This window comes from Odocoileus virginianus, unplaced genomic scaffold (genome assembly GCF_023699985.2).
Source record: "Odocoileus virginianus isolate 20LAN1187 ecotype Illinois unplaced genomic scaffold, Ovbor_1.2 Unplaced_Contig_33, whole genome shotgun sequence".
NCBI lineage: Eukaryota > Metazoa > Chordata > Mammalia > Artiodactyla > Cervidae > Odocoileus > Odocoileus virginianus.
Genome location: NW_027224350.1, coordinates 906,411 through 915,232, shown reverse-complemented (window position 1 = coordinate 915,232; position 8,822 = coordinate 906,411). Strand labels below are relative to the sequence as shown.

The 8,822-nt window shown below is 52.4% G+C and overlaps 3 non-coding genes across 3 annotated transcripts; all 3 read right to left on the bottom strand.

Moving 5' to 3' along the window:
- Window positions 1-1,741: 1,741 nt before the first annotated feature.
- Window positions 1,742-1,833, bottom strand: LOC139034179 (small nucleolar RNA SNORD116). The gene has a single exon (XR_011486607.1). It is a non-coding gene; the product is annotated as a small nucleolar RNA SNORD116 (small nucleolar RNA).
- Window positions 1,834-4,473: 2,640 nt separating this feature from the next.
- LOC139034180 (small nucleolar RNA SNORD116) lies at window positions 4,474-4,566 on the bottom strand. Its single transcript, XR_011486608.1, has one exon. It is a non-coding gene; the product is annotated as a small nucleolar RNA SNORD116 (small nucleolar RNA).
- Window positions 4,567-8,729: 4,163 nt separating this feature from the next.
- LOC139034174 (small nucleolar RNA SNORD116) lies at window positions 8,730-8,822 on the bottom strand. The gene has a single exon (XR_011486602.1). It is a non-coding gene; the product is annotated as a small nucleolar RNA SNORD116 (small nucleolar RNA).

The window sequence follows — 8,822 nt, the reverse complement described above, 5'->3', positions numbered from 1 at the left end:
GCGTCTGTGTGAATGCCCCGTACCCTGAGACTGTAGCTACTACTACAGCTCAGGGGTCCTTGTCACAAGGTCCACCTCCACCCTAACCAGAAAATGTTCCCAGAGAACTGCACAGTAAGGTGAACTTGGCACTAGGGCAGATACGGCTCACCGCACCCTCGACTAGGAAAAGAATTCAAGGCATGCATCTCTTCCTGCCAGTCAGTCCAATCATTGGGCGGCCTCTGACAGAAAGTGAGGATGGGACCTGGACTGCCTCAGGTACCAGGATCCAAGGGTCACTCCCGCAGAAACGGGACCCCTGTCCTGGCCAGACCATCCTCACCTCCACACCCTGTAGGGACCGGGCTACTGACGACACCCTAGAGAAAGCTCCCATAATGCAGGCCGTGGTCCAGATTGAACTCCTCCTGCCGCAAGAGTTACTCACCCACATCTGAAGCCTCCAAGGCCTCGGCACACACAGGCACAATCAGCAAGCAGGAAGATCCAGAGGATGAAGGTGGGCAAACTGACCCAGTGCACACAGATCACTAAGCATGCTTTCCTGAAGACATCAGAAGACCTGCCAGGGGAAGACCTTGGATGTCACAGGTCTCTGCCACAGTGCCATGGGAGCTGCTGGCTCCGATATTGAGGCAGCGTGGGTATGCCAACCAATGACCAATCTCTACCAGAACCACGGGCCTCCAAGATTGATGCTTCATTGAGAGGGGGGGGGTGATCACATTGGTGCTATCAGGGCCGGCTGACTGGCCGCAACCTTAGAGAACATAGCTAATTCCAGGTCCACGGTCAAATGGATGCCAAGAGGCATTTGTGCACACCACATAACAACGCACAGGCCTGGTTGCTTGGCCTCTGTTACTGCAAATCTTCAAGGCACCAAAGATCCCCTTGGAGAGTCCCTCTACTGGTTGCAGGCCACCAAGGACACAAAGGTCACCTATCATCGAGCCTCCAAAGCACCAGCAATGCCCTCTGCTCTCTACCCAGCTGAGGGCACCTTCCAAAGGACCACAGTATGTATCAGTGAAAACAGAACGACAGTGCTTGCAGCCTCAGCAGACATAACATCCCAGGAAATCACACTGCACTTTTCCTCACCTGCACAACCATTCTCCTCTGGGCCTCTGGCCAACCTGCAGGAGAAATGCAGGCCTGTGACCACAACACAGTCCATGGCGACCTCCAAGACTCAAGCATGGGACAGGAGTTGCAATTCAGGAACTGCCAAGGGCAGAAATGAGGCCTAATAACTTTCACAACTTGCACCGTTCCCCTAGGTCTCTGCAGCCACTGCAGCCCACAGGGTACTCAGCAATCTCAGCACCCCAAAAGGCCGCAATGGCTACGGCCTTAGATCTGACCTAGGGCTCAAATCAGAGACCACAGATGATTCCTTGCAGCAGAATTGACATCACGAGAGCCCCAATTAGCACACTTGCAGCAGGAACCAGGACAAAATGCACCGATCTGAGCAAAGAGCTCACTGTCCAATGTCAGGATCTACTGGGACACCCACCACCACTGGACAAGCCGGATACCTCTTCTGCTCCTCCGTGCCCTTCACCATGGACCTCGCGTTCCAAGAGCCATTCCAACATCTGTACACAACCACCCTCAGATGGGAGCCTCCCAAGTGGTGTTGACCTGGCTCCTCCATGCATGTGTGTGACAGTGTCAGAGACGCCCTCTTGCTAACCAGTCCCACCCTTAACCCCAAGTGAGGCAACGTGCTGGACCTCAGTTTCGTTGAGGAGACGGTAGTGAGTTCTCACTCATTTTGTTCAGATTTCCAAGGAATGCATGAGAGGGTGTCGTCATCGATCCAAGCACGTGCTGGCTCGCCCCCACGTCCACAGGGCAGGCAGCGCCACTCCCAGGAGGAGCCAGTGATCTGGAAGTCCTCCAGCAGCCGGGGAACTCAGAGCCCCCAGGCTTCTCAGCAAGAGGAACGGTCCTTCTATACGGACAGCAACTCAGGCAACAGTGCCAGGAAACCTGAAATTCATGACATGTCCTGTGGCAGGAGAAGCCGTACCGTGCTCGGTGATCCAAAAAGAACTGGCAGCAACCTGGGGCACCACACTTCTTGCCGGACTGCCTTGCACCTCGAGCCCCTGCCTCATGGGCGGGGCTTCGTCTCCTGGGTGATGGACAGCCATACCTGGCAACTTCACCTGACAAGGGGACAGAAAGCACAGGAACACTTGAGATGTGCACTTGGTCTCTCACTGAGTAACACCGAGGAAAATATTTCACTGGGGGAAGGCCTGTATGTGAACGCAACTACAACCATCCCTTACAGACAGCTGGTTACCTACCTTTCAAAAGAGTGCAGCAAATCAGGCTCAAGTGCATGTGTGTGACTTTCTGACTCAGCATGCATGGGTGGTAGGGGATTCTATTTGGAGTTGAGTGCCTGTGTTCCAGTGTACCAACAAGAATGCACTCTCGGCAATTTGGGTGTGTGTCTAGAAATACGTTCGGGTGTCCAAGTCTCAGAGCCTGCATGGAGACGCCCTGCGGTTTGAACACGCATGTCGTCTTCATGGAGCCCTGACCTCCTGTCTTTCCACGAAATGGGGGAGGACACCTGGCATCTTCCTTCGGCCCCATGCAAAATTTCTTTGAGCGGCTCTTGCATAGGCTCTAGGCTCCCAGTCTCCATGACCCATGATCTCTGACCAAAGCACAGAGACCTGAACGCCCAAGGTCACCTTGCCGAGTGTCTGTGTGAATGCCCCGTACCCTGAGACTGTAGCTACTACTACAGCTCAGGGGTCCTTGTCACAAGGTCCACCTCCACCCTAACCAGAAAATGTTCCCAGAGAACTGCACAGTAAGGTGAACTTGGCACTAGGGCAGATACGGCTCACCGCACCCTCGACTAGGAAAAGAATTCAAGGCATGCATCTCTTCCTGCCAGTCAGTCCAATCATTGGGCGGCCTCTGACAGAAAGTGAGGATGGGACCTGGACTGCCTCAGGTACCAGGATCCAAGGGTCACTCCCGCAGAAACGGACCCCTGTCCTGGCCAGACCATCCTCACCTCCACACCCTGTAGGGACCGGGCTACTGACGACACCCTAGAGAAAGCTCCCATAATGCAGGCCGTGGTCCAGATTGAACTCCTCCTGCCGCAAGAGTTACTCACCCACATCTGAAGCCTCCAAGGCCTCGGCACACACAGGCACAATCAGCAAGCAGGAAGATCCAGAGGATGAACGTGAGAAAACTGACCCAGTGCACACAGATCACTAAGCATGCTTTCCTGAAGACATCAGAAGACCTGCCAGGGGAAGACCTTGGATGTCACAGGTCTCTGCCACAGTGCCATGGGAGCTGCTGGCTCCGATATTGAGGCAGCGTGGGTATGCCAACCAATGACCAATCTCTACCAGAACCACGGGCCTCCAAGATTGATGCTTCATTGCCAGGGGGGCGAACACATTAGTGCTATCAGGGCCGGCTGACTGGCCCCAACCTTAGGGAACCTTGGCAATTCCAGGCACAGGGACAAACGGTGGACAAGGGCCATGTGTGCACACCACATAACAACCCACAGGCCTGGTTGCTTGGCCTCTGTTACTACAACTCTTCAAGGCACCAAAGATCCCCTTGGAGAGTCCTTCTACTGGTTGCAGGCCACCAAGGACACAAAGGTCACCTATCATCGAGCCTCCAAAGCACCAGCAATGCCCTCTGCTCTCTACCCAGCTGAGGGCACCTTCCAAAGGACCACAGTATGTATCAGTGAAAACAGAACGACAGTGCCTGAAGCCTCAGCAGACCTAACATCCCAGGAAATCACACTGCACTTTTCCTCACCTGCACAGCCATTCTTCTCTGCGCCTCTGGCCAACCTGCTGGAGAAATGCAGGCCTGGGACCACCTCACAATCCATGGCCACTTCCAAGACTCAAGCATGGGACAGGAGTTGCAATTCAGGAACTACCAAGGGCATAAATAAGGCGTGTTAACTTTCACAAGTCTCACTGTTCCCCTAGGTCTCTGCAGCTGCTGCAGTCCACAGGGCACTCAGGAACCTCACCAACGATGCAAACGGCCACAACAGCGAGGGCCTCAGATCTGACCTGTGGCTCCAATCGCAAACCACAGAAGCTTCCTTGTGCCAGAATCAACATCACCAGGGCCCCAAATAGCACATTCACAGCATGAACTGGGAGGAAACACACCATTCTGAGCACAGAGCTCACTGTCCGGGGCCAGGATCTACTGGGACACCCACCACCACTGGACAAGCCGGATACCTCTTCTGCTCCTCCGTGCCCTTCACCATGGACCTCGCATTCCAAGAGCTGCTCGAACATCTGTACACGTCCAACCCTCAGATGGGAGCCTCCCAAGTGGTGTTGACCTGGCTCCTCCATGCATGTGTGTGACAGAGTCGGAGATGCCCTCACTGCTAACCAGCCCCAGCCTTAAGCCCAAGGCAGGCAACGTGCTGGACCTCAGTTTCGATGAGGAGACGGTAGTGAGTTCTCACTCATTTTGTTCAGATTTTCCAAGGAATGCATGAGAGGGTGTCATCATTGATCCAAACATGTGCTGGCTCGCTGCCCACCTCCACAGGGCAGGCCGCGCCGCTCCCAGGAGGAGCCAGTGACCTGGGCGCCCTCCAGCAGCTGGGGGAACTCACAGCCCTCAGGCTTCTCAGCAAGAGGAATGGTCCCTCCAAACGTACAGCCATTCAGGCAGTCCCAGGAAAGCTGAAATCCATGACATGTCTTGGGGCAGGGAACGGCGTACCGTGCTCAGTGATTGCAAAAGCAGTGTCAGGAATGTGGGCCCACCACACTTCTCACCAGACTCCCTTGCACCTCGAGTCACTGTCTCACGGGCGGGGCTTCATTTCCTGGGTGACAGACAGTCATATCGGGCAACTTCACCTGACAAGGGGACAGAAAGCACAGGCAGGCTTCAGATGTTACCCAGCTTCTCGCTAAGCAATATCGATGCCCATGGTTCCCTAAGGGAAGGCTTCTTCTGCTTCCCAACTGTAGTATCCCTTATGCACGACTGGATACCTATGTGTTGGCATGAGTGCAGAAAGTTAGGTTCATGTGACTGCGGATGTCTGTCTGACTGTGTGTGCAAGCATGTCGGGGGACTTGATGTGGGTCTGAGTACTTGTGTTCTAGTGTACCAACAAGGATGTGCTCTCACGATTCTGGGTGTGCCTCTGGAACTCTTTGTGTACTTCCGTGTCTCAGAGCCCCTATGCAAAGGCCTTAGTGTCTGAACATGCAGGTCTGCTCCAGGGAGCCCTGACCTCCCACCCTCCCACAAAATGAGGGGTGACGCCTGGCACCTTCCTCCAACCCCAAGTAAAATTTCACTGAGGGGCTGTGGACATAGGCTCTGGGCTATCTACATGACCGAACTACATGACCCATGCTGTCTGACAAAAGCACAGGAACCTGACCACCCAAGGTCACCTTGCGGAGGATCTGTGTGAATGTCCCTTACCCTGAGACTATCCCAGCCACTATTACAGCTCAGGTGTCCTTACCACAAGTCCCACCTACTTCCCGAAAAAAGGAACTTTCCAGAGAAGGCCTACAGTGTAGTTAACTTGGCCTTGGGCCAGATACAGTCCACCATACCCTCGCAGGGCAAAAGAATACACGGCATGTGCCTCTTCCTGTCCAATTAACCAGTCACTCTGGGGCTGTGCTGAAATTGCAAGACAAGAGGTGGTCATCCTCAGGTACCAGGATCCAGGGGTCACTCCCACAGAAATGGGGCCCCTTTTCTGGCCAGATTATCCTCAGATCCACAGCCTGCAGGGCCCTGGGTGCCAACCACAGCCTACAGAAAGCCCCCATAAAGCAAGTCAGTTCAGTTCAGTTCAGTCGCTCAGTCATGTCCAACTCTTTGTGACCCCATGAACCGCAGCACACCAGGCCTCCCTGTCCATCACCAACTCCCGGAGTCCACCCAAACCCATGTCCATTGAGTCGGTGATGCCATCCAACCATCTCATCCTCTGTCATCCCCTTCTCGTGCCTTCAATCTTTCCCAGCATTGGGGTTTTTTTTCCAACGAGTCAGCTCTTCGCATCAGGTGGCCAAAGTATTGGAGTTTCAACTTCAGCATCTGTCCTTCCAATGAACACCCAGGACTGATCTCCTTTAGGATGGACTGGTTGGATCTCCTTGCAGTCCAAGGGACTCTCAAGAGTCTTCTCCAACACCACAGTTCAAAAGCATCAATTTTTCAGCGCTCAGCTTTCTTTATAGTCCAGCTCTCACATCCATATGTGACCACTGGAAAAACCATAGCCTTGACTAGACGGACATTTGTTGGCAAAATAATGTCTCTGCTCTTTGATATGTTGCCTAGGTTGGCCATAACTTTCCTTCCAAGCAGAAAGCATCTTTTAATTTCATGCAATCACCATTTGCAGTGACTTTGGATCTCAGAAAAATAAAGTCGGCCACTGTTTCCCCATCTATTGGCCGTGAAGTGATGGGACCGGATGCCATGATCTTAGCTTTCTGAATGTTGAGCTTTAAGCCAACATTTTCACTCTCCTCTTTCCCTTTCAGGGGCTCTTTAGTTCTTCTTCACTTTCTGCCATAAGGGTGGTGTCACCTGAATAGCTGAGGTTATTGATATTTCTCCCAGCAATCTTGATTCCAGCTTCTGCGTCCTCCAGCACAGTGTTTCTCATGACATACTCAGCATATAAGTTAAATAAGCAGGGTGACAATATACAGCCTTGACGTACTCCTTTTTCTATTTGGAAACAGTCTGTTGGTCCATGTCCAGTTCTAACTGTTGCTTCCTGACCTGCATATAGGTTTCTCAGGAGGTGGGTCAGGTGGTCTGATATTCCCGTATCTTGAAGAATTTTCCACAGTTTATTGTGATCCACACAGTCGAAGGCTTTGGCATGGTCAATAAAGCAGAAATAGATGTTTTTCTGGAACTCTCTTGCTGTTTTGATGATCCAGCAGATGTTAACAATTTAATCTCTGGTTCCTCTGCCTTTTCTAAAACCAGCTTAAAAATCTGGAAGTTCACGGTTCACGTATTGCTGAAGCCTGACTTGGAGAATTTTGAACATTACTTTACTAGTGTGTGAGATGAGTGCAACTGTGCGGTAGTTTGAGCATTCTTTGGCATTGCCTTTCTCTGGGATTGGAGTGAAAACTGACCTTCTCCAGTCCTGTGGCCACTGCTGAGTTTTCCAAATTTGCTGGCATATTGAGTGCAGCACTTTCACAGCATCAACTTTCAGGATTTGAAATAGCTCAACTGGAATTCCATCACCTCCACAAAGCAAGACTTGGTCCAAATGGAACTCCTGCTGCCCACCAGGGTGACTCACCCACATCAGAAGCCTCCAGGGGCTCTGCTCACACCGGGACAATCAGCAGTCAGCAAGATCAACAGAAAGAAGCTGGCTTTCTTTACGGCAAAACAATGCCATTCCGTCTGGCACCTCGTCTCCACCACGCCAGACCGCCAATTGCTCACAGATCACTAAGGTTGCTTCCAGGAAGACTGTGGAAAAACAGGCAGGGGAAGACCTTGAATTTGCCAGGTTTCCCACCATCATGTCGGAAGCCAATGGCTACTACATGGAAGCAGCCTTGTTATGCCGACCAGTGCCAGATCTCTACCACAACCATGGTGTTCCAAGTTTGATATATCACTGCCAGGGTGGTGAACACCTGGGTGGGATCTGGGCCGTCTGGCTGACAGCATTCTTCAGTAACTCATACACCTTGCAAATTCCAGTCCCAAGGGCTAAAAGGTGGAGCCAAGGGGTATGTGCACATACCTTATTACTACCCACAGGGCTGGCTCCTAGGCCTCATTATTGCAACTCTTCAAGGCACCAAAGATAGTTTGAAAGATCTTTTTCTGTCATTAGGGCACAAAGGGCACAAAATTCACCTATCATCGAGCCTCCAAAGCACCAGCAATGCCCTCTGCTCTCTACCCAGCTGAGGGCACCTTCCAAAGGACCACAGTATGTATCAGTGAAAACAGAACGACAGTGCCTGAAGCCTCAGCAGACATAACATCCCAGGAAATCACACTGCACTTTTCCTCACCTGCACAACCATTCTCCTCTGGGCCTCTGGCCAACCTGCAGGAGAAATGCAGGCCTGTGACCACAACACAGTCCATGGCGACCTCCAAGACTCAAGCATGGACAGGAGTTGCAATTCAGGAACTGCCAAGGGCAGAAATGAGGCCTAATAACTTTCACAACTTGCACCGTTCCCCTAGGTCTCTGCAGCCACTGCAGCCCACAGGGTACTCAGCAATCTCACCAACCCAAAGGGCCGCAATGGTGAGGGCCTCAGATCTCACCTGGGGCTCCAATCAGAGACCACAGAAGCTTCCTTGTGTCACAATCGACATCAAGACACCCCCAATTAGCACACTTGCAGCAGGAACTGGGAGGAAACACCTTTCTGAGTGAAGAGCTCAACTGTCCGAGGCCAGGATCTACTGGGACACCCACCACCACTGGACAAGCCGGATACCTCTTCTGCTCCTCCGTGCCCTTCACCATGGACCTCGCGTTCCAAGAGCTGCTCGAACATCTGTACACGTCCAACCCTCAGATGGGAGCCTCCCAAGTGGTGTTGACCTGGCTCCTCCATGCATGTGTGTGACACAATCAGAGAAGCCCTCTTGATAACCAGTCCCACCCTTAACCCCAAGGGAGGCAACGTGCTGGACCTCAGTTTCGATGAGGAGACGGTAGTGAGTTCTCACTCATTTTGTTCAGATTTTCCAAGGAATGCATGAGAGGGTGTCGTCATCGATCC